At 41.4% G+C, this 25,589-nt stretch overlaps 1 long non-coding RNA gene across 1 annotated transcript; it reads left to right on the top strand.

The window, feature by feature from the left end:
* The first annotated feature begins 19,987 nt into the window (after nt 1-19,987).
* Nucleotides 19,988-25,589, top strand: LOC148007314 (uncharacterized). The gene is made up of 2 exons (XR_015650529.1): nt 19,988-20,202; nt 24,132-25,589. It is a non-coding gene; the product is annotated as an uncharacterized LOC148007314 (long non-coding RNA).

The following is a 25,589-nucleotide window of genomic DNA, read 5'->3' as shown; positions in this document are numbered from 1 at the left end:
GCCTTTAAAATCTGTATCCACCACCTGAGTTCCCATTCGAGGGGTGAGTCTGGTGGTGGAACTGAGGTCGAGTCCTGCGCTTCGCTTTGTTGCTCTGCGGGAGGCCCGGGACCCAATGGTTCTACCTTTACTTTCACTGTCGGTGATGCTTTCCAGATTGTCTGACATTTCTAAGGTCAAGGCTTTTAAAGAAGAATATATCTTATTTGTTTCCTGGTCCTGATTATCCTCTTTTTTTTTTTTTAATCTCTGCTTTCTCTCTGTTCCTTTTATCTCCTTTTCTTTTCTTTTTTTCTTTCGAGACCTTTTCTCCCTCTGACATACTTTCTTGTTGCTCTGCAAGGACCCTCTGACCTGGCCTAACTGCTCTAATGGCTTCCCACACAAAGAAAAAAATAAACAAAATTACAAGCCTTACCCACAAAGGATCCATTGGAAACAACATAGCTGCAGACTGCAGACCTTTTAGCCTCTAAACCAAGGCTTCCATCGTCTCTGCTCACCTCCAGAGAACTTTATCGTCCTTTACCGGGAACTTTTCCGATGTCGCTCGTCCTGAATCTGAAGAGTTCTGAGATCCACGAGGATGTCCTCGTCCCCGTACGGGCCACCACTTTGTCTCGCCCACCTCGTCAGGCAAGGAAGACGCAACACTGTTGGATTCTTCTCAACAGCCTTTACTACAGGACACCTTCTTTGTTGATACAGGGAGGCTGCGGCAGCCAGCCCTAATTGTTACAGCTTCAAGTGTTACAGCTCCAAGTGTTACAGCTTTAAGTGTTACCCCGCTGAGCGGCAAAGCTGCTCGGCTTATATACACAACACTATGCTAATATTCTTTCAGGGATTGGTGGGGCACGAGTCACCCCACTGCCATCCCAGCTACTTGTCCTCCAGAGATTGGCACAGCATGAACTCCCATTTAGCATAGTACCGCCCCAGCCAGACTGACGTCAGGTGCAAAACCCCACACATGCTCAGTACTGTTGTTAGGAGGGCGCCAGATTCACCTCATTATCATACAGCTGCCGCGCCGCTCCCTACACTCCAGTAATTGTGCTAAAGTTGATTTAAAAAAAATCCATAGAACTCTGCCTTAATTATTGGGGGCTGGGCTGCCATATTAATACCTGATAGGGTTTGTTAAACTCTACTTACAAATGCTCCTCTTTCAAAACACTCTGATGTGCTTAGCCCATTACGTTTTGTTCATGATATAACCCCCATAGGCTCCTGAGTTTAAAAAGTTATGGACTCTCTGGGAGATGGGGCTGGAAAAAGTCAGTTACTGTGTGTAAGGACGTTGACCTTTGATAGACTAGTCCTACTTCCTATTTAGTCTCTGTTTCCTGGTAATTACATGACTTCCTGTCCCAGGCAGGAACATGACCTCATGCTCCCACAGTCATGCCTTCCCTGATGTGATGGGCTGAATCCCCTCAACTGTAAGTCAAAAATCAACCTTCCCTTAAGTTCCTTCTGGCCAGGTATTTGACCACAGCTGTTGAGATTCGGTCTTTTGCCAAATTGTTATGCTCAATACTGGCCTCCAAGGTCTGGTAGCCCCCAGGGATGAGAGAATCCACATGCAAGCCCAAGTGGCACTATGAAGCCTTCTCCCTGCTCTCAAGTTATCCCTGGTTGGTGAAGAAAGATGCCTACAGCCTATAGCTGGGCTAAAAAAAAGATAGTATGGCTTGGGGTGCAGTTCTTGGGCTTCAGCTTAGAGAGGACCACAAGGAAGAGGCCATGAGATAAGGGATCTTAAGAACTGGCCATGTGGGTTGAGCAATTGGAGTAAGGGCAGCCTATCCGGAACATGGCAAGTCATAACCTGGGGTTATTGATAGGGAGATAAAACCTAATAGTTTAGAGGGTAGATATTGGCTCAGCTGTAATGCTACAAAGGCATATTATAAATATAAAGTGTTGTGTCTTTTATCTGGGAACTGAATGCTCAAAGGCAAAGTAGAAACCCCAATTTGAGATTAAATATCTACTAGCAAAAACTGGTGAGCCAAAGTGTGGCAAGAACTCGCTTTTAACAAAATGATTTCAGATGCTTGAATCAAACACACATTGTCACTTTAAGAATAAGAAGGGGGCTGGGGATTTAGCTCAGTGGTAGAGCACTTACCTAGGAAGCGCAAGGCCCTGGGTTCGGTCCCCAGCTCCGAAAAAAAGAACCAAAAAAAAAAAAAAAAAAGAATAAGAAGGCAGGGAGACATGGTTCTAGCAAGGTTGGGTTTTCCCCAAGCTTGGAGAGCTCCAGCACTGGTTGGAATACATGCTGGTTTGGTGAGTGTGATTCCAGGAGTTGAAGTGTGAACTAAAATATAGCTATGCCCCCAAACCGGTCACTCTCCAAATGGCAGACGCAGCAGAAAGCCCCTACTGTGCAAAGAAGCGGGCAAAACTTTACCACTCAGAGAGAGGAGAGCAGGTGGATGCCTCCTGCAATAAAAAATAGAGATAAAAACACTAACTAAGGTGTCAACGCTACCTTAAGTAACTGGTTTCTTGAGTGTGGGCCCCTACAGGGAAAATGGTGATGGCTAAGCATGACACCCGAAAGTGATGACTTGGGAATATTCTTATACAGTAACACAAAAGAATTTAATATGAGTTTGAATATAGAGAAGGATATTAAACTAAGAAAAAGGGGGTGCATAAACATTAAATAAATAAATGCATGCCTTTGATCTCAATACTTGGGAGACGAAGGCAGAGACAGATAGGTTCCTTGTGAGTTTGAGACCAGCCTAATCTACAGAATGAATTCACATTAGCCTGGGTTACATGGTGGAAACCCTGTCTTAACAGATAGTAATTGTTTTAAATTATCAAAGATACTAATCTCTAAAGAAAGGAGAAGAAATGGGAGTTGATATAAATGCTTTCAAGAGTACATAGATAATCAATCAATCCAGACCTTTGATCTCAAAACTTGAGAAACAAAGGCAGGGACAGATAGGCTCCTTTTGAGTTCGAGGCCTGCCTAATCTACAGAACAAATCTAAGTCAGCCCGGGCTACACAGAGAAACCCTGTTTCAATAAATACAACAACAACAACAACAACAACAACAACAACAATACAAATAATAATAATAGTTTAAAATTGTTTTGTTTTATATTATCAAAGTAAAGGTGGTTATACATTCAGTGGTTATGATAATATTATACATCCTTTATGAGAGATCAAAATAAAGCAAGCCTAGGTAAAAGGAAGGCTGCTAAATTGGAACCATCTATACTTTTAATGACATCAGACTGCCTGACAGAGGGCATGCTGGGTTGGGAGAGAGGCTCCGTGTTTGTTTTAATAGGAAAGAAAAGGCTCTGAACTCCTTCCAAGTAATAAAAATCAGATTTGAGAGAGGGAGATCCCAGAAGATCTCAGCTGCACACAGGAAAAATCAAAAGGGCCAAATACATTGGTAATTATATTGCTAAACCCTCTATTGAAATAACCCTGAAACTGACTGGGACATACATGTCTCCAGTCAGAATTTCAGCTTATATGGCCAATAAATCTTATTGGCTAGAGAATTCTCATGACTTATTATTATATACCATCCTTTCAGATGGCATGAATGGGGATTTATACTACAACTTGATTATATGGTCAAACTAATTTTAAAAGAAAGACAGTTGTCTTTCACCTGCCCAAAGAACAAAAAAGTTCATCCTTATTTGATCTATACGCCCTGCACATTTCATGTAACTGTCTTTATAGAACTATATATTTCTTGTAAGGTTTGTATGTTGCAGAATGGAAGATGAAGAGAACGACCCTGACCCCTTCACCCCTGCGGAGAGCCGCTGTTCCAGCTCCCTGCTTGACCCTGCCTCAAAATGAAGCTGTTTCCAGAGACTTGCTTCTACAACAGCTTCACAAAGAACTGCTCAGTTCATTCAGCCTTTCAGTCTGTTCAGGACTTCAATCAAGCCATGAACTTTCTCTGCACACAGACAGTAAACAGCAAATGATGCCAGCTAAGCTTTCTTTTAACTTAACCATTTTCCCAATTTCTGGGTCTCCAAACAGAAATCCTTTGCCCCAATTCAGCAGGAAACAGTTATAAGGAGACTGTCATACCACCTCTTAAGCTGGGGTGGATAGTTTTGGTCATTTTATGAGTTGTTGATATGTTGTCATTTTAGGGGATGATTTACAAATAGTTGTTGTCTTAGACAGGAAGGAAACTAAATAAGAAGCTTAAACTAGGATTTCTCTCTTTCATTTTTTTCTCTATCCCTTTTCTTTCTTAGATAAAGAGGGTTGAGTAGAAAAAAGGGATATATAAATATTATAGGAAATTAGATACATATGGGTAGATTATTGAATCTACTGTTAAACCAAAAGCAGAACCATCTTATAGCCATAATTTTACATTGGTAAATATCTTTATATTTTGATGCAAAATTGAGGCTATATACTGTTACACTGGTACAAAATCTTGTATATTTATACAGGTTTAAGATTTTCATTGGTATAAATCTTTGTATATTGATAAAAAATTTAAGGTTAATTGTTACAACATAATATTTGTATATTTCAACAATTGTATAGGTATTATGGCTATGCAAAACTTTTAAAAATACAAGGTCTAATACCAGTCTTTTTAATGACTGCTATTATAAACTCTTTAAAACAATTAAGTAATGCAGTTTTATGTCAGATAATCAAAATTGTGGTCATATTAGATACTAGTTTAGTTATTTACATAAAAATGTTTTCAAGGTTATTCAGATAGTAAATAGTTAAGAATAATAATTTGACAATATAGATTTGCTATAAATAGATGATCTTCAAAACCTCAGAGATCCACAGAATATGGCATTCAAATTACTATTATTATTAAAAGGTCTTTTGATGATGAGACAGGTCTGCTCCTGACAGTAACCCCATTACACTACAGAGACGATGATAAGCATCAGTAACCTCCAGACGGAGTTGCTTCAATTATGACAAAACTAGCCACTGGGCAAAGAAAACGCCCCATTTCCTCTGGAGACAAAATGCTGTTCAAAAAAGACAAATAAAAGCAGGATAGTAGATTTCCAAGCTCTGCCAATACAAGGTAAGCAAGTCCTTTATAATTCCTGCTTCACATGAGGTGTGTCAGACGACCTGTGTCAGAAGGCTCAAGATGATGCTCTAACACTTCCGAGGTCACTGGGGACTTCCCAGGCAGTCAGCTGTCTCTGTCATGTCTATAATGTTTGGAAGCTGTATCCCTGTGATTGCTGCATACTCAGCTTTTACAATACACACACACACACACACACACACACACACACACACACACACACACACACACACATATATATATTTGGAGCTGGGGACCGAACCCAGGGCCTTGCGCTTGCTAGGCAAGCGCTCTACCACTGAGCTAAATCCCCAACCCCTTTCAGGTTATATTTAATCCTTTTCAGGTCTCTGATGGGGTTGAAGTCTAGATAGTCATATTCTTACTACAAGCTTAAATTATTTAGGGTTTAAGAAGATGCTCTAGGTTCAAGATGTTTATAGGTCATTAGTACAAGTTAGGATAGAAAACTTATCTAGATATAGAACTCTAAACTCACCAAGATAGGCTAGATGATAGAATACTTTATCTAAGTTGCTAATTATAAATAGACTATTATTCATTATAAATGTGTATCATACCTAAAGTTTTCATAATTTTTGTAATTGTATTCTGCCAAGGACAAGCCTCAGCTTGGAGAAGGATTCTGAGAGAAGAGGTGGCTGGGAGTGGCAAAAACAACTATAAGTGAAATTATAACTCCAAGCTGTGCTACACAAGACAGCTTTCCTGCCTGCCTTCTCTGGAGATCTCCAGACAGCGCTCTCTCTCTCTTTCTCTCTCTCTCTCTCTCTCTCTCTCTCTCTCTCTCTCTCTCTCTCAAGACAGTTCTCCAAGCAGTTCTCTCTTACTATTCTAAAAAAAATTCTCTGGATAGCTCATCTCTTGCAAATCATAACCCCAATCTTTTATTTTACATATCAACCTAGTCATTTGCTCCAGGCTCCCTTTTGATTATCCCATCAATCAGCATCCCATGACCCCAGCCCATTGATTCTTGGGAGATAGCAAGCACATGTTTTTTAACATTGCAAAAGACTTCAGAGATCTGCCTGCCTCTGTTAAGCACAGATGACAAGCTATCTGGGTAGGACCAAGACATGAAACTACCACTTCTACCATACCTTGGCATGCTAAAAACTTACTCTGTCCCAGACTGCCCCTGAACTCAGGAATCTCTACCTCTGTAACAAAAAACTTAGCTAGTGGCATCTCCTGTGATCACCACTCCCTAGATCTCTTTATCTCCTTCCTTAGCATCATTCTGACATGTTGATTCATAGTACACCTGCCTCTGTTCCTTTAGGTCTGTGAAGCTCTCTATATAATTCATATTGTATCCTTACATTTTGCATAGCTGAGAAATTACATATTTTTGAACTTATGTTTTTGAGTTCTTATCCACAGACTGAAGAACTGTCCTGAAGATCCCAGTGCTTACTATTTTGCTGAGGCAGTACCATGTAAGATGTCATACAGGTGAGGGCGGGTACAGGATAGACCAAGGCCTGTTTTTGGATGAGAAGGAAGGATGGGCAGGAGAAAAGTTTGAGTGAAGAGGAGGAGATTGGAACACAAGGCAACATGGAGAGGAAGACGCTGAGAGAACATGGAGGCGGATGTTAAGATTCCACTCTGTACCTTTACAGGTTGTTATGAATGTTCTTAAGGGATGGATGTGTACAGGGCTTTGTATGTTTAGGTGGGCAATTATATCTTATCAATTGGATCAGAGGTTATTGTGTTGTGTGTTCTTTCTTATGGTGAATTAAGTTTAAGAGAGTATGGGGACACTAAGCCACCACGGAATTGAGATGTATATTTCTGGGACCTGGATGGGGACAGAGATCGTTGTTAGGCTCAGAGAGAGGCCATAGGCAGTGTATTATGGGATGGAGCAAAGTGGATGAGAGGCTTTGCTGACTGAGATTAAGATATCTACCAGATATCGTGGGGCACTGTGGTGCCAGACCTAGTGGGGGTAAAAGAAAGCATTAAATTTTTTCTAATTTTACAGCAACAGTACCACACCTTTGACTCCTGGACTCATGCTGTCTCTGATTATTGTGGAGACATTAACGTTAACAAGGAGGACATTCCTTGAAGGAGGAACATGAAAATATGTACATTATTATACAAACAGGTCTTACACCCGCAGCAGCCATCCACACTTGTGGAAGCCTATCCCTGTTGGCCCAGTTCCAGGGAAGGGAACTATGTCATTCCACCCCCATCAAGGTCATGCCAGACTATCAATTTATATCTGAATTTATATACCTTTTATTGGACTAAATAGGGGAATTGTTGAGGTTTGGGTTTTTTTTATTATATATTGTAATGCTAAATACTTGGTCCCCATGACCTGGTTGCCCCAGGGATGAGAGAGTCTACATGTAGACCCAAGTGACTAACTTTGTCCTCCAAGTTATCCTCAAATGGTGAATAAAGATGCCTACAGCCTATAGCTGGGCAGAAGAGAGATAGGTGGAGTTTGTGGTCCCTGGGCTTAGGTTTAGAAGAGGGCCATGAGGAAGAAGGAGGAAGGAGAGGGGAAGATTCCATGGAGTAAGGGATTGTAAAAACTGGCCATGTAGGCTGGCCAATTAGAATAAGAGTGGTCTACACAGAACATCAGAACATGGTAAGTCATACATCAAGGTTATTGATAGGAAGGTAAAAACTAATAGCTTAGAAAGTAGAAATCTTCCCAGCTCTTGTGCATAAGGCTAATTGTAAATATAAAAGTGTCGTATCTTTTACCTGGGAACTGAATGGTCAAAGGTTGGGGAAGAAACCCTCATGTGAGATTAAATACAGCAATGAGAGAAGTAACCAATACAAAGTCTAGATGCCATTCTACATAGGAATGACTGAATGGTGGATGTCTGTTCCATGACACCACTCATCACTGATTTCCTTGTGCAACACCCTCAAATAGGTGCATGGTTGGAGTGTGCACCAGTTAGTCACCCTCCATTTAACTCACTAATCAAGGGATCTTGTAAAACTGTAAGTATCCCTGCTTAGATGAAAGGCCATCTTGAGATACAAGAGCATAGAAATTACACAGCTCTGAGGTGAGACAGTGTCCCAATGGAAGGGCATCTTGAGACATGAGAGCCCATCAACCACATAGCTCTAAGAGGAAGCCTCCTAAAGCAGAGGTGTTGCAGGCGATCCCCAGCTAAGTTGAGGATCAGGAGCCTCAGCCCTGCTCTACTTCTTACATTCTTCTCTTCATTGTTTCTTCCCATAAGAGAGTCACATCAGGCAGCAACTTTTATGAAAAAGACTTATTGGAGGAATGACTCCAGGGAGTGAATGGCAGAAAACTGAACAAAGGACAGGGCTTATATAAGATTTCCTAGAGGGTACAGGTTTCCAGGCAGAAAGTTCCAGAATGAGGATTGGTAGGATTTCATGTCCTGAGCTCGGGGAGCCTGGGGATTGGTGGGGGTTCCTGTTCAGAGATTGGTGGGTTTTCATGCATATAAATTGGAGGATTTTGTGGAAAGTTCAGAGGTTGGTGAGTTTTTCTTGTTCAGGGATTGGTGGCTTTTTTCACCCCCTCTTTCCTTAATTGGACTCATGGGTTAGGACAGGAAGCAGGGGGCCAAGCATGACAGTTCAGCATCTCTGAAGATCAATCTTGTCAAAGCTGTGCATTCTGTAATATCTGAATCTCACAAACAAAGTTTTAGTGCCATTAAGTTTTTCATATGGATTATGTAAGGTACACAGGTCAGTCAAGGATGAAATGTTGTTCTTTGAGCAAGTGAAAGACAATTGTCTTTTTTTATGAGTTAATTTAGTCAGTAACCAAATGTAATAATTCTCTCAGCTCTGCCTGCATCATACCTGTCTGCATGCTGCTGTGTTCCTTCTTTGAGGACACTGGACTGAACCTCTGAACCTGTAAGGCAGCTCCAATGAAATGTTGTCCTTATAAGAGTTGCCTTGGCCATGGTGTCTGTTCACAGCAGTGAAGCCCTAACTAAGTAAGACACATATCTTCTCAAACTTAAACAGCTGACTACCTGGACAGCCCCCTAAAAACATTGGAGCATCATTCTTCAGCCTTATGGCCTAGGATAATCTGCCAGACTTTTGCAAAACAGAATTATTAAGGATTGCTTACCCTGTATTGACAGAGCCAGCAGTGGAGTATTCTGCATAATGTGTCCTTTTCCTGGAAAGTATTTTGTCTGCAGATGAAATAGGCAATTTCTTCCCCGTGGCTACCTAACCATGATAACCAACCTCACCTGGAGGTGAAGATGCTCAATTTCTTCTTTGCACCAAAAAGGAGGTGATGTCAGGAGAATATATGTCTCATTGTCATATGATTAAATAACATTGAATGTCACATTTTGTGGATTTCTGAAGTTTTTAATATAATTTAATCTGAACTGTTAAAGCTTGACTACTTTTAACTATTTCTAATCGAAGTGTATCAAAACCACTCTTTTATAATTAAGTCAGAATCTAACATAACTATGAGTTTGCTATCTGGCCCTTAACTCATATTGGTTAATCATCTAAAATCAGTTTTATAATAGCAATTATTAGAAGAACTGGGTCTAAGCTTTGTATTCTTAAATGAGCTCTGTAGCTGTTATCTAAGAGTAACAATATTTTTTTTTAATTTTATGTATACGAGTACACTGTAGCTGTCCTCAAACCCACCAGAAGAGGGCATCGGATCCCATTAGAGATGGTTGTGAGCCACCTTGTGGTTGCTGGGAATTGAACTCAGAACCTCTGGAAAATCAGTCAGTGCTTTTAACCGCTGAGCCATCTCTCCAGCCCAAGAGTAATAATATTAATCTCAAAATTGTGTATCAATATAAGAAATCCTTATCAATGAAAACCTTAAATCTATATCAAAATAAATTCTATACCAATGTAAGAAGTTATAACTTCAACTTTGCATCAATTATAAAGATTTCTACCAATTTAGATTATGGGCAAAAAGAGATGGCTCAGCAGTTAAGAGCACTGATTGCTCTTTCAGAGGTTCTGAGTTCAATTCCCAGCAACCACATGGTGGCTCACAAACATCTGTAATGGGATCTGATGTCCTCTTCTGGCATGTCTGAAGACAGCTACAGTGTACTCATGTACATTAAATAATGTATTTTTTTAAAGTTTATGGTACACAATCCATTCCACCTATTTCCTCCCTGCTCAACATTTTCACTTAGTTATTTTCAAAACCTCTTTGATATCTAATATTTCAATGGTTTATCTTCTTGGACTCACCAAACAGCCAGTTTACCCTAAGCCTGACTTCTAGTGTCTAAGACTACTTTGTATCTGTTTATTGACTTGTTTGTTGCTTTTATTTACCTCCTGATTCACTTGTGTATCCTAATTTCATTTTGGTTACTGTGATAAAATACTTCAGTGAAAGATAACTTGGAGTAAAAGGTTTAACTTACATGTCCAAGTTGTACTCCATCATTGTAGAGAATTAAAGGCAAGATCCTGAAGCAGCTAGTCACACCCATAGTCAAGAACAGAAAAAAATGAATATGTGCATATTCAGTACTCAGTTCTATCTCCTTTGTTACATAGCCCAGAACCCAAGAACCCCCAAGCCTAGAGAATAGTGCTGCCCACCAAGGACTGGGTCTTTCCACATTGGCTACTGTTGTTACTACGAGAGTCACTCATAGACATGCCCCTGGGGCCAGCCTGATCCTGACAATTTCTCACTGACACTGTTTCCAAGTTACTCAAGATCCTGTCATGTTGACAAACGATCGGTTTTCAATTTTTACATCTTTAATTTCCCTACCTTATATTTTAATTTTTTCTTGTCTCTTTTCTTAGATTTATTTTGTTGGGTTAAAAACCTACTTCTAGGGGTTGGGGATTTAGCTCAGTGGTAGAGCGCTTGCCTAGCAAGTACAAGGTCCTGGGTTCAGTCCCCAGCTCCAAAAAAAAAAAAAATACCTACTTCTATTTTAAAAATTATTTATTATTGTCTAAGGCCATAACTGCCCTCAATGTACCCCATCTCATGTGAACTCAGAAGCTAGCAGGGTCAGCTCTGGAAGACTTCCCAGGAATACTGAGTGAGGTAGGCCTTCAAAAACAAATATACATAAATACATATTTTTATTTTTACATGTGATTTTAATTTGGATTAATTAAATATTTGATTAACTTCTGCTAGTCACTTACATGACTAACTTGACAAGGTGACTTTGGACCAAGGGACTTAACACCAGGTTAACGGGGGCAGTTTACTCTCCATACAACCTTACTTCAAAGGTAAAGTTCTCTATGTGACTTTGGGGTGACCGAGTGATCAGGGTCTCACTTTTGGCACATGCTGGATTGTCTCTGCCAGTTACTTGGAATTTCAAAGTGTCACTTTCAGGGCAAAAGTGGTCCTCAAGTCCAGGCTCATGTCTGTACATTTTCAACGGTTAAAAAATGTTTTTTTTTTATGTGCATTGATATTTTGCCTGTGTGTGTGTGTGTGTGTGTGTGTGTGGTGTTTGTGTGTGTGTGTGTGTGTGTGTGTGTGGTGTTTGTGGTGTGTGTGTGTGTGTGGTGTTTGTGGTGGGTGTGGTGTTTGTGGTGTTTGTGGTGTGTGTGTGTGTGTGTGTGGTGTTTGTGGTATGTGTGTGTGGTGTTTGTGGTGTGTGTGGTGTGTGTGTGTGTGGTGTTTGTGGTGTGTGTGTGTGTGGTGTTTGTGGTGTGTGTATGTGTGTGGTGTTCGTGGTGTGTGTGTGTGTGTGGTGTTTGTGGTGTGTGTGTGTGTGTTTGTGGTGTGTGTGTGTGTTTGTGGTGTGTGTGTGTGTGTGTTTGTGGTGTGTGTGGGTGTGTTTGTGGTGTGTGTGTGGTGTTTGTGGTGTGTGTGTGTGTGGTGTTTGTGGTGTGTGTGTATGTGGTGTTTGTGGTGTGTGTGTGTGTGTGTGTGTGTGTGTGTGTGTGTAGACATATGAGTAAGTCTCAATGGACAGTAATGGGATGCTTGCATTGCTAACATGCAATGTGTCCTTGGTCTTGTATCTTCACTGATCTTCCCTTCATTGACAAAGGCACAGCAGAGACCTTCTCTGGCCTTCTGGTTGGTTCTGGTTGCTCCTGTTGGTTCAGTGGAGGTCTGCCTGTATCTGCTGGATTGTTCTGCCAATGATGATTCATGTTTGGTGACACCTTTGAACTGGACTGTCGGCATCCTGATACTACTGGACTGGACTGCTGGTATCCTGATGACAGAGATTGGAATCGCCCCCAAGAACTAATTCTACACAGGCCCACATCCCCTTGTCTTATTTACCATCTTTTCTCCACTGTCTTTGGATGGTCGGGTGGGGGGTATTGAAGCTTTTGAGAACCCTTATTAAAGTCAATTTTGAAAAATCTAAGCCTGCAGGTGGCAGCCAATGTGACTTAGGCATGATAGGTAACTCTGCTTCCAATGTGCTAGAGAAAAGACAGATATGAGGGGTTAACAATCAATGCTTTTTTAAAGGAGGTTGGCAAAATAGCAGCTACAACTCCTGGGTGGGTTTCTATGTTGTTCCCAAAGGGGGTTTTCTGGTATTGGTTTGTGGTCTTTATATATATTCTTTTGAAAAAGATTGGGGGACAGATGACAATTTTGTTATGTTAGTGAAGCTCGCAGAGTTGGATAAGCACTTAGAGAGTTTACACATAGAGGTAGAAGTGCTTGGGAAACAAAATGTCACTGGGAGGAGAACAACAAGGTTCAGGCTTGATGTCTGAGACTGGAAATGTACTGCACAATAGAAAAAGGAAGCATAATAGGCTGGAGGGTAAACTGCTGCCCTACCCTTCTCCACATACTTTCACTGCCAATCACTCAAAGAACTTCCATGAAACAAGGGACCAGGAAGAGGAGGAGATGGTACAGGTACAACTGGATAGTGCTCAGCCAAGTGTACCACCAGAGTTTTTGCTTATGCATACTCAGGCACCTTCAGCCTTCCCAGTCTTTGTGCAGCATAATGCCTGCTAATGATGGTGGCCCTGTCTTGGATATGTTGACCTGGTATCTGATAGAAATGCTAGATCTAAAGCATTTTAAAGAGGCTATTATGTTGTATGTATTGCATTCTCCTTTTGTCAAAGAATGTTAAGTAACTGCTATGCAGCATAGAGTTATTATGCAAGATTGGAAAGGGTTGATGTCAGCTGTACTAGAGGCTGGAGAGCAATTACAATGGTTGTCCTGATGGAGGCATGAAGCCACAGAAATTGAACAATATAGCAATGGGGGGAGATATATACTGCCAAAGACCAACTGCTTGAAGAAGGGTGTTATGCTGACCTACAAGTACATATTCAATCTGATGATATTGTAATTGAATAATATCATTTTGCAGATTTAAGATCTTGGGATATGGTTGAGGAGTCAGTGAAAAAAAATCCATCTCATTTACTAAGGTGATACAGGGACCTGCAGAAGCATTCACTGATTTCTCACAGAGATCGGGTTCAGCTATAAATAGAGCCATATCAAACCCTGAAACCAGACAGTCATTGATATAAATATTGGCCTTTAGAAACAGGAAAACTGAATGTAAGAGAGCAATTAGACCATTGAAGCATGAGGAGACCCAATAGATGAATGGATAAGAGATATAGCTAGTATTGGTTTGAGGAGCATCAAATTAATATCATAAGGCACACAGTAGCTAGATGTATCAGAAACAAAAATGCCCAATCTATTAATTGTGGTGAATTGGTCCATTTCCAAAGAGGTTGTAAAGCTAGAAGATTCAGGGTTCAAAATAGCAGATACTCTGGAAATACAGTATTCATAGAAGAGATCAAGGAGGCTCTGGCTGTTATGAGCTACAGTATTGTAGCTGCTGTGGAAAGGGTAAACATTGGTCAAAGGATTGCAGGTCCAAGAGAGACAGACGAGGTAACCTCTTGCCTTTGGCAAATGAACAGAAGGACCTGTCAGGTTGAGGCCCCACAGCCAATAATACAAGCCATTTTCCTTTTGTCAGCCAGGCAGTACCAAGTGGACAAGAATTTCAAATTCAATATTTCTGACCTTATACATGCTACAGAGGGGAGTGCAGCTTTGGATCTGGCCATAGATATTCCTCTTACCCTATCCCCAAAAGTTGGATGTTACAATTCGATTACTGGTGTGTATGGCCCTTTACCCTCAGCAACAGTGGGAATAATCTTGGGAAGAAGTGGACTAACATCCCAAAGATTTATTGTGCATCCCAGTATAGTAGATGGGAATACCAAGGAAGAAATTTGGATCATGGCATATTTGAGAAAGTAGATGCAAATTGATGTGAAGGATAGAATTGCTCAACTGTTATTTCCTTACATCAAGGGCAAGGCCACTCCAGTAGAAAGGACAGGGTCTTTTGGAAGTACTGTGTGTTTTAGTAAACAATGGTTAATGATCCAAGACCAAAATTTATGGTGCAAATGAATGGTTTTGACATATAAGGCTTGATACATATAAGAGCTGATGTTAGGATACTTTCCCCCAAAATCTTGGAATTCAGATTGGCCACTTTAGAAAGTTTACACACAGTTTATAGGAATTGGTAAATTATCAATAATAAGTCAAAGTGTCCATTGAGTTAATTGTGTGTGACCAGAAGGGCAAACAGGGAAGTTGAAACATTATGTGGCTGACATACTCATAAATTTACAGAGAAGGGATCTTTTACAATAATGAGGTACACAAATTAAGATTCCTAAAATTCCAGGGGCAACAAATGAGAAAATTAAGTGCAATTTGGTAGATCTTCCTGGGGGAGTTATTGATATGGGTAATCAGGAAAAATCACAAGCTGTGCCCATGATCCAAAAAAATAAGACATGACAGGAATTGAATTTCCAAATTGAATTGATCTTAAACTTGATTGTATTTTTATCATTTTGCCTTCAATTAATTCTGCTACCGGACTCATTATACAAAGAGAAGATAGTATTATGGAATGGATTTCTTAAGATCACGAACAAAGTAAAAAACTGAAGACATATATGCAAAAGATTTCTGAATTAATTACAAAAGGTAGAATAAGATTACGTCAATTGTCAGGAACGAATCTAGCCAAAATTGTAGTACCTCTTAAAAATGCTGAGATTATTCTTTATGGGTGATCAATGAAGAATTGGGAAAGAGCTTTTAGTAATTACTTGGGTGAAATTAAAAACTAACATCTGATAAGCAAATATATACAGCTTATAAAAAGAACTAATTGGATTCCTCTATGTATTGTAAAGAGAACTCCAATTCCAGAGACACCAACATGCTATACAGGTGCAAATAAGATGGGGATGGTAGGTTACAAATCAGACAAAATAAGCATGGTGGTCAAAAGTCCATAGACATCAGTTTAAAAGTCAAATTTATATTCAGTCCTTTGGGTGGTAGGCTAGAAAGGAGGGACGAAGCTTTTGAGAACCCTTATTAAAGTAGGTTTTGGAAATCCAGGCCTGCAGTGAGATCACTGTGTTAAGGAGATCTGAGCACTCCCGTATTCATTCAGCCGGATTCACAATAGCCAAGAAATGGAAGTAATCTACACACTGCAACTCCTGAGTAAAAACAACACAACCACAAAAACAACAGAAACCTGTCATTTTCCGTAGCTCTCATAGAATCCTAGTAAGCAAGACATGGACAAATGTCACATCATCTCACCCATGAGATCTATTGCATAAATTAATTATGCTACTCAAATCATAACGTCAGCAGCTGCGGTATGAATTGTTCACCATCTGCCAAAATGTTCTGGATTCCAGAAAGAAAGACCCACATATCCAGCCTTGTTTTTAATATTTAAACAGTTCAATGACTGGGCATTTCCAAACTTCCCCATGGGTAACACACTCTCTCTTCTGATAATCCTAAATTATTACTTACTAAATTTATATTACATTTTTGATATGTAATACCCAGTTGGGGAAAGGGCCCCTGGGGTTGTTCTTCCCAGACTGTTACATGGCTGGATGCTTTCTCTCCTGCAGCTCTCAATTCTGATCCACTGGTTTCCTGACATGGTGATCCTACCACCTCTTCCTTCCTGTTATTCTCTTGTCCAGGAAATCTAAAGTCCCATCTCTGTCTCCCTGCTTAGCCACTGGCTGCTGGCAACTTTATTTATCAATTAGAACCAACTGGGGGCAGGAACCCTCAGCATCTCACACACAGACATACAGATTTTCATGTAATTTGGGAACCGAATTAACATAATATAAGCAATAAACAAAATCTACAACACCTTACCCTTTTCATCCATTAAAAAGGCCCTTTCTCTCAGATATTCAATGAGCATAGTTATAATAGTTATGTAAACTATAAATTATGAAACATACTAATAATGTCCAGCTCATCAATTTTGTAAATTTAGGGACATTATTCTAACTTCTAACCTAACTTAAATTCTTTACAATTCTATACCTGCATTATTTTCTGATTTTAACTTGCATTCCCATCTGAAAACTATCCTTTCAAATCTAGATCACCTTCCTTAGTGCTGAACAAATTAAGTTTGATTGTGAGGCTATAACTAGTCTTCGATCCCATCAGAGATCCTGGAACAAATTAAATATTAAGTGAATATATAGAAAGCACAAAAACGGGTTGGGGATTTAGCTCAGGGGTAGAGCGCTTGCCTAGCAAGCGCAAGGCCCTGGGTTCAGTCCCCAGCTCCAAAAAAAAAAAAAAAAAAAAAAAAAAAAAAAAAAAAAAGAAAAGAAAAGAAAAGGAAAAAAGAAAAAGAAAGCACAAAAATATAGCTTCCAAAATTTAACCTATTTGCAGAGACAGCTGACTACCTGGACAGTCCCCCATTCCTCAAAGTGTTGGAGCATCTGTCTTCAGCCTCTGGCTTAAAAGCATCTGAAAGAACCTAAGTAAAGCAGAGACCATGAAGAATCAGTCTACTCAGTCTGGGCAGAGCTAATATGTTGAATATGACATATCATGTGTCTTTTCCTGGACAGTAATTGTTGTCTGTAAATGAATTAGGGCAATTCTTGCCCAGTGGCTACCTTGCCACAACTGGAGCAACTCCACATGGAGGTTATAATACTCAGTATCTTCTTTGAACTGTGAAGGGGGTACTGTCTGGGGCAGATACGTCTCTTAATCAAAAATCTAATAATGAAGTAACTTTACATGCCATATTCTGTGGACTTCTGATGTTTTTGAAGACTATGTAAAGTATATCTGAACTGTTAAACATTGACTAACCTGGGCTATTTCTATTTGAATAATTTTGAAAACACTTTATTACAATTAAATCAGAATCTAATATAACCATGGGTTACTTACCTTGTGTTAATGAATCATTCTAAGCAGTTTGTAATAGCAGCTATAGAAGGACAGGGTCTAAGCCTTGTATTATTAAATGAGTGCATAGGCATGTTTGTAGCATGTAGATGTGCTATCCTGCTTTAAGCTCTGGATGGACCATGCTACCAACCCCACCCAGGTTCCCTCAGATCCACTGATGAAAGACACACATACATTAGCCTATTTTCAACCTGCCTTTTTAGCTCAATTACTAGGTGCATCTAATATCCTGCAACTAGTGAGCTCTTCCTCAACACCCTAAATCAGCCCTCAGCTTTAGTTGCTATCCCAGGCCCAGTTGGGGAAACGGTCAATGGCCAGTCCATCCTAGATCTCACATGACTGGTTACCTTTTGTCCTTCTGAGGCATGTTGAAGCTGCCTTTCCTCTCCCCGCATCTCCTTGCACCCCCTTGCAGAGACACAGAAGTCCTGCCTCTTTCCTTCCGGCCAGCAATTGGCCCCTAGCATCTTTATTGATTGATTAAGAACTGACTGGAGAAGACCTTAGCTTCAGAATCACCTCCTACACACAATGCCTTTCCAGGAGTAACAATATTGATTTCAACTTTTTTCACTGTACAAAGATTTACACTAATGAAAGTCTTGAATCTGTATCAATATATAAATTCTGGAACAAGGTAAGAAATTATAACTTCAATCTTGCATCACTTAGAAAGATTTCTATCAATGTAAGATTATGGCTATATAATGCTTTGCTTAAGAATAAATTTAGTAATCCATTCTGACCAAGCCAGCTCGGTCAGTCAACTAGGTCTCACGGGAGAAAGTGAGGATCAAAAGTAAAACAACAATTAGACAACATTATAACATGGCTCCAGCCAGTGCTGAGGCTGAAGTGGGTCTATTTTTATCCAATCTGCTTTTATATCATTCTAAGGATATGGTCAGGTCTAGATGATCAAGACTTTGAGCCTACTTCCTTGTCCTAGCCCAAGGTTAAATTCCTACCAAATTCCTATAAGTGACCCCAAGAGCTTTCCACGTCATCCCATCTATTTCCCCCCTGTTCAAAATTATGACCATTTCCAAATTATCCCTTAAAAAATAGCTATCTATAATCTACAAAATAACCACAACCAAACACCCAGATCCAAGAAATGGGGATGATGATTCTCCACAACTTCCTGCTCAGTTGGGGTGACAAAATTTATTAAAGGGGTGGGAAGAGGTAGGAAAACTAGAAAAATTGTTTAGCCTTAAGAAATCTAGCTTTAGGTTGGGGATTTAGCTCAGTGGTAGAGCGCTTGCCTAGGAAGCCCAAGGCCCTGGGTTCGGTTCCCAGCTCCGAAAAAAAAAAAAAAAAGAAAAAAAAAAGAAAAAAAAAAAGAAAAAAAAAAAAAAGAACCAAAAGAAATCTAGCTTTAGGGGTTGGGGATTTAGCTTAGTGATAGAGCGCTTGCCGAGCAAGCGCAAGGCCCTGGGTTCGGTCCCCAGCTCCGAAAAAAAGAAAAAAGAAAAAGAAAAAAAAAGAAAAGAAAAAGAAATCTAGCTTTAGCATCTGTTATCCAGTCTGTGTTTGTTTACAAGGCTCAGGACTTAACTGAAGTTCTCACAGGACCTGTCTGAAGGGCTGGATGAATCGAGTCTATCAGAAGTCAGCAGCTATTCCTGATGCTGTTTTGAGAGGCAGGTAGCTGAAACAGCAGGCCATTTCACTGTCCCCACAGCTGAATCTTGTCAGAGCTATACATTCTGTAATACACGAATCCCACAAGCAAAATCTCAGCACTATCAAGATATTCGTATGGATTTTGCAAGCTGCACAGATTAGTTAGGATGAATTTTTGTTTGTTTGTTTCTTGTTTGTGCAGGTGAAACACAACTCATCCTTAGAGTTCATTTGATCAATAACCAATCACAATAAATCTTCATGTCATGTGAGGGATGGCACGAGGAATCTTAAGGGTTCCACAATCAACAAGAGTTATCGTCTAATTTTAGCTGAATTTTGGCTAGAGACATCTTTTTATGTCTAAGCTAGTTATAGGGCTGTTCCCATGTGGAGGGATCAGCAAATCAAGTTACCTGTCCCGTTTGATTCTTTCAAACTTTTCTTTTCTGTAGCCAGGATCCTCAGGGAGTCTTCTCCTGTCGTACCTGATCCATATTACCATTGAAGGGGTCCAAAATCTTTGCTTCTCTCCTATTGACACTGAAAGACCCCCTCCCAGAAAGGGAATTGTACAAGCCCAAGGCCCTCAACTATAGAAGTAAAAAATAAGTTTTTAGATATGTGGGACAAGCTGACCCATCATTTAGACGAAACAGACCAGAAAAGAAAACAAAATGCAGAAACCAGACTAAATTATGGGCACTACTCCATGGGCCACCTGACAGGAAAAAGAAAAAGTCCCTGACCCCCCGGAAGCCCTGACCACCATGTACTTTTTGCTAACTCACTGTTATGATTATAGCCAAAATAGGTAACATACACGTATGCCTCATTTACTCCACCAATCACATCCCTGTAACCATGCATCTGCTTCTGTAAGCCTGCTTCTGCTCCCCAAAATACTATAAAAAGCCCACCCTGGCTCTGCTAGGCGCGCCAGTCTTTCAAATTGACTGGGACGCCCACAGATATCTGTGTATCCTGATCAATAAAAATCCTCTTGCTGATTGCAGCCTGTGGACTCGGACTGGTCACTGGGCTTGAGGATCTCCCTCCTGAGGGAAGATTCTCTCTGAGAGTCTTACATATGGGGGCTCGTCCGGGATCGGAGATCCTCTGCCTAGAGACCACCGACCACCCACCGGGAGGTAAGCTGGCCAGTGTTTGTCTGGTCCTGTCTTGTCTTGCTTTGTGACTTGTTCTGTAAATGCTTAGTTACTTGGCTTGGGTCTAGACCGTTTGTATTTGGGCGGGCCAGAGAAGGAGCTGACGAGCTCGGACTTCTCCCCCGCAGCCCTGGAAGACGTTCCAAGGGTGTTTAGAGCCCGGTTTTTCGGGGCTCAGCCTGTATCGGAAGGATACGTGGTTTTGGGTTGGAGGAGAGAGGAGAGAGCCGGATCCACTGAAGGATCCGGACCCTTGTCGCCTCTGTCTGAATTTTTGGTTTCAGTTTGACACCGAAGCCGCGCGGTGCGTCTGTCTGTCTGACTGTTGAAATTGTTTGTCTTCTTTGTGTCCTAATTTTCTTTGAACATCTGTGGAAATTGGTTATAGGATGCTTTGTCTTGGTCTTGTTTGTCTGGGTTGTTTTCTGTGGTATTGTCGAGTGTCTTTTTGACTTTTGTTTCGTTTTTTAACTTTGGATAGACGACTGTGTTTAAAATCTTGGACTGACGACTGTGTTTAAAATCATGAAACTATTTGCTTTGTTTGTCAAGGAGTTTTACTTGATCCTCTTGGTGCTTAACTTGGAAATAATTTGCTTGAGAAAAATTGTTTTCTGCTAGGGAGTTTTATCTTTCTCTCTTAGCCTCCTCCCCAAGGAGAGATGCCCCTCCCTTTGCTCCCCTTGTCCATTCTAGCTGCTGTTAACAGTTGTGTATGAAGAACTCCAGGTTAGTGAGTGACCCTGTCTGAAGCAGGTATTAACAAGAGCCTGAAAGCTTTACCTTAGATCCTGAAGAAAAATTCTCCCTGTTGCTTAAACATTCACAGCTTCTAAGGAAGGGACAGCACAGAGTAGGAAAATATAGGGGCTGAGGGTGACAAGCATGCAGGCCTGCTAGCAAGCTGCAGGCTGCGCGTGGGCAGTGGCGCAGCTCAGGCCAAGTCAGCGTAAGAGGAGTTTCAAGGTGATGAGGCCGGCTGGGGTTGACGCTTTGACAACAAAAAGATAGGTATAAAGTTAGTGGTTGTTTTATGAGACTTTTGGCCCTGAAAAAATAATAATTCCAGTTGCTGCTTTCAGTGGCCAGACCTTCAACACTTGCTCACAGAAGGAGAGTGTTCATTAAGAGAAGTTCTTTAAGGGAGCCTGCCTTATCTGCTCGCCCTATTCCAAGAATTCCAAGAGAGGAATTGATCTCCAACATTAAGTAACCTTCCCTGTTAGTCATCATTGACATGGAGAGTGCCTTTGATCCTATCCCCACAGCAGCCAGTTCCTGCCCCTGTGGTCAAAATGCCCCAGGTTGGGGGACAGAGAAGCCCCTGAGATAGTTTCGGAGGGAATCTACAACAAACTGTGATGAACTTTGTTTTGCCAGTCATAATTTAGAATTCGGGCTTTGGCTGTGGCCAAGGTCAGGATTAATGTTTTCTTTTCCATGGGCCTTTAGCCCACTGAGACAGTTTGGTAAAGGGCTGCTACTGAGGTCCTGAAAGTCCCAGGTGAACTGGTTACAATTCTTTTGTCAGCCACTTGGCATCTAGCACCCAGGTCCTAGCCATCTCTCCATCCTTTTGTTATTAGTTCTTAAGTCCAGAGAGATAGTCGGGGTAACAGATCAGCTCCCTCTCTGCTTGCCGTTCTGTTTCACAGACACAAAGCTTGTGCTTATTTTTACAACAGCCTTTTTGTCCCAAAAAGTCCTCCTGGTTTAGCTGTGTGACTAAATGCTATTTGTCCTCTTCAGTGGACCTCTATTCTCTAGATTCTCTTGTTTTCTCACCATCCCATTTGAGATGCTTGTTAGTAACTGTTACAGGTCTTCTTTACCACTGAGGAAAGACGGAATCCTACTGGAGGCCAGAAAGAATGTTCCAGACATGGATAGAAGACCCTCACTCCTGACTGTTGACTTGAATACTCCTGAAGGTAGGGAGTGCTCCAGGTCTGCCACCAGGCTCCAAGGGTGGGTCTCCGAGGGGCTGGAAAATGCCCCACCAATCTGGCTAAGATAAGGAAAAGATATAAAGAAAGAAAGTTACAGAAATTTGAAGGGTTAAGCTAAGTTGCTGAGAGTTAGTGTAAGTTGCAGAGAAAATAAAGTTGAAGTGTAGTTACATAAGTGGACAGCATCTAATAGCTGTAGAGGAAGATGCAGAAGATATGAGAGAGAGACTGAGGAAGAGAAAGAGGAAAGAAGGTAAAAAGAGCAGGAAGCTAAGGAAGAAAAGAGACAAAAGGAAAAAGAAGCTAGAGAGCTAAAGAGGGATAAAAGACAGGAGAGGAATATATACTGGCCACAGTAGTTAGGAAACCTAGGAAGACAGTACCTGGCAACAGAAGAGAATTCCTAGCTAAAGATCAGTGTGCCTATCGCAAGGAAAAAGGACACTGGGTCAGGGACTGCCCCAGGAAGAACAAGAAGGGCCTCTCCAGCAACCCGGAAGGCAAGCCTCTTGGTTCTAGAGTGCTGGCTATGCGCTAAGATAGAAGGGAAGCCGGCCCAGTTGTTTTGTGAATACGGGGGCCCAACACTCTGTGCTCCTACGCCCAAATGGGCTAGTGTCAAGCAAAAGACCTTGAGTGCAAGGGGCTACTGGCAACAAATGATACTCATGGACTACCCGAAGAACGGTGGACCTTGGCGTGGGCCGGGTATCCCACTTGTTCCTTGTGATCCCAGACTGCCCCTACGAGTCTAAACCCTGCAACCCTGCTCCCGGACCCTGACCTAGACACCCCCCTTCATGACTGTCAACAGGAGTTCACTAAAGCACAGGAGTGGCATAAAGATCGGACTGATCAGCCAACAGAGGGGGTAGATGCCATCTGGTTCATAGATGAGAACAGCTTCTTACAGAAGAAAAAAGATGGGCTGGGACAACAGTGGTAGATAGAAACAGAGTCATTTGGGCTCAGGCCCTACCAGAAGACACCACTACTCAGGGGGTAGAGCTCGCTCCCCTCACCAAAGCCCTTGAGCTGGGAAAGAGACTTAACATTTATGTGGACAACAGGTATGCCTTTGCTACAGCCCATCAGCAGAGGGGCCTGCTGACATCTGAGGGCAAAAAAAAGAGATTCTGGCTCTGTTAAGGGCCCTACATGACCCAGCCAGGCCGAGGAAGAGACTCTGGTACACCTCAACGAGAAAGAAGATCCTGCTACAATTTTTACAGGCAGAGGCCATGGTAAAACAAATACATCAATGGACTCACTTAGGGGTAAGCAAACTCATCCAGACATTTTCAAAAACTAAATATTATGTCACAGGTCTCAAGTATCTCGTGGAACAGATAGTGCACTGATATATACCAGGCCAAAAGGTAACTGTTTTCAGGAAAGTTGACTGTGGTATGAGGCTCCATGTGGAACGGCCTGGATACTACTGAGAAGTGGACTTCACAGAGATAAAACCAGGAAAATATGGTTATAAATGTCTCCTAGTGTTTATAGATATCTTTTCAGGAATAGGTAGAAGCTTTCCCCACCAAGCAAGAGACGGCCTCAATAGTCATCAAGAAGATACTGGAAGAAATCTTCCCCCGATTTGGAATGCCCAAGGTAATCTGGTCAGACAACAGCCCTACTTTCGTTGTCAAGGTAAGCCAGGGTGTGGCCAAGTATTTAGAGGTTGATTGAAAATTACGTTATATTTACAGACCTCAAAGTTCAGGACAGATAGAATAAATAAATAAGACTCTAAAAGAGACCCTGACCAAATTGACCATGGAGACTGGCGTAGACTGGGTGACACTCCTTCCCTCTTGCTCTCTTCAGAGCAAGAAATACCCCTTCCAGATTCAGCCTTACCCCCTTTGAGATCTTATATGGGGCCTCAGCTCCCCTGACTGTATTAGATGATGTTACTGAACCAACATGTCATAGTAATAATGATTTGTGTGCCAGGCTAAAAGACCTACAGGTGATACAGAAAGAAATCTGCTCACAGCTGACAGCAGCCTATGCCCCGGGGACCCCTGAGACATGTCATCAGTTCCAGGTTAGAGACTACAGCTACACTGAGCCCAGACACTCGAGCCTCGCTGGAAAGGACCATACCTGGTGCTGCTGACCACCCTGACAGCCATCAAGTCTCAGCCCTCACCAGCAGCGTACTAGCTGTTGGGGCTAAGAGCTGGGACCTAGAGGGACACTCAGATCTTCAAAAAGCTCCCTAGACTTAAGTGATTGAGAGGTTGCTATAATGCTCACTTGAGGAGTGTGTTTTAGAAACAAGAATTTCATGTTTGCCTGTTTGCCCTGGGTTCCCTCGGAATAGGTGTAAGGATAGGCTTGATTTTTATTACAAATGATGTAACATTACATATGTTAGTACTCCTAACACTTCTTGGGACTGTGCCTCAGGGATCACAACCTATATAAGTTTAGAAGTTCTAAAAGACCTTGGTGTATAGGTTCAGATAGTGTCCAGATTAGAATCCTGATGCTAAAGACTTAATAAGACACAAAAGAGAGTTGAGAATTATTTAAGGCTATCTAGGTGCTACAAGGACAGCACAAGGACATCTGCTGTTGCCCTACAATGCAAGGCTTATAGAGAATTCAGAACTGCCATTGACTCAGATATAAAAAGAGTAAAAAAGACTTTTTAGCTGACCTCCAAGAATACCTAACCTCCCTCTCAGAGGTAGTCCTTCAAAATAGGAAAAGATTAGACCTGATATTCCTTAAAGAAAGAGTCTGTGTGCTACACTAAAAGAAGAATGTTGTTTCTATGCAGATCAGATAGGAATAATAAGAGATACAGACTTTCAGTCATTCAAACTTTTGTGCTGAGACAACAGTATCAGATGGTGAAACAACAAAAAACAGAGGTACCTTAACCAAGTTGAGTGGAAGATTCCACTCAAGGACAAAAAGAAAATGGGGGAATGAAAGACCCCCTCCCAGAAAGGGAATTGTACAAGCCCAAGGCCCTCAACTATAGAAGTAAAAAATAAGTTTTTAGATATGTGGGACAAGCTGACCCATCATTTAGACGAAACAGACCAGAAAAGAAAACAAAATGCAGAAACCAGACTAAATTATGGGCACTACTCCATGGGCCACCTGACAGGAAAAAGAAAAAGTCCCTGACCCCCCGGAAGCCCTGACCACCATGTACTTTTTGCTAACTCACTGTTATGATTATAGCCAAAATAGGTAACATACACGTATGCCTCATTTACTCCACCAATCACATCCCTGTAACCATGCATCTGCTTCTGTAAGCCTGCTTCTGCTCCCCAAAATACTATAAAAAGCCCACCCTGGCTCTGCTAGGCGCGCCAGTCTTTCAAATTGACTGGGACGCCCACAGATATCTGTGTATCCTGATCAATAAAAATCCTCTTGCTGATTGCA

The sequence above is a fragment of the Rattus norvegicus genome, chromosome 1 (genome assembly GCF_021556685.1).
Source record: "Rattus norvegicus strain SHRSP/BbbUtx chromosome 1, alternate assembly SHRSP_T2T, whole genome shotgun sequence".
NCBI classification, from domain to species: Eukaryota; Metazoa; Chordata; class Mammalia; order Rodentia; family Muridae; genus Rattus; species Rattus norvegicus.
This window is presented reverse-complemented; position numbering and strand designations above follow the sequence as displayed.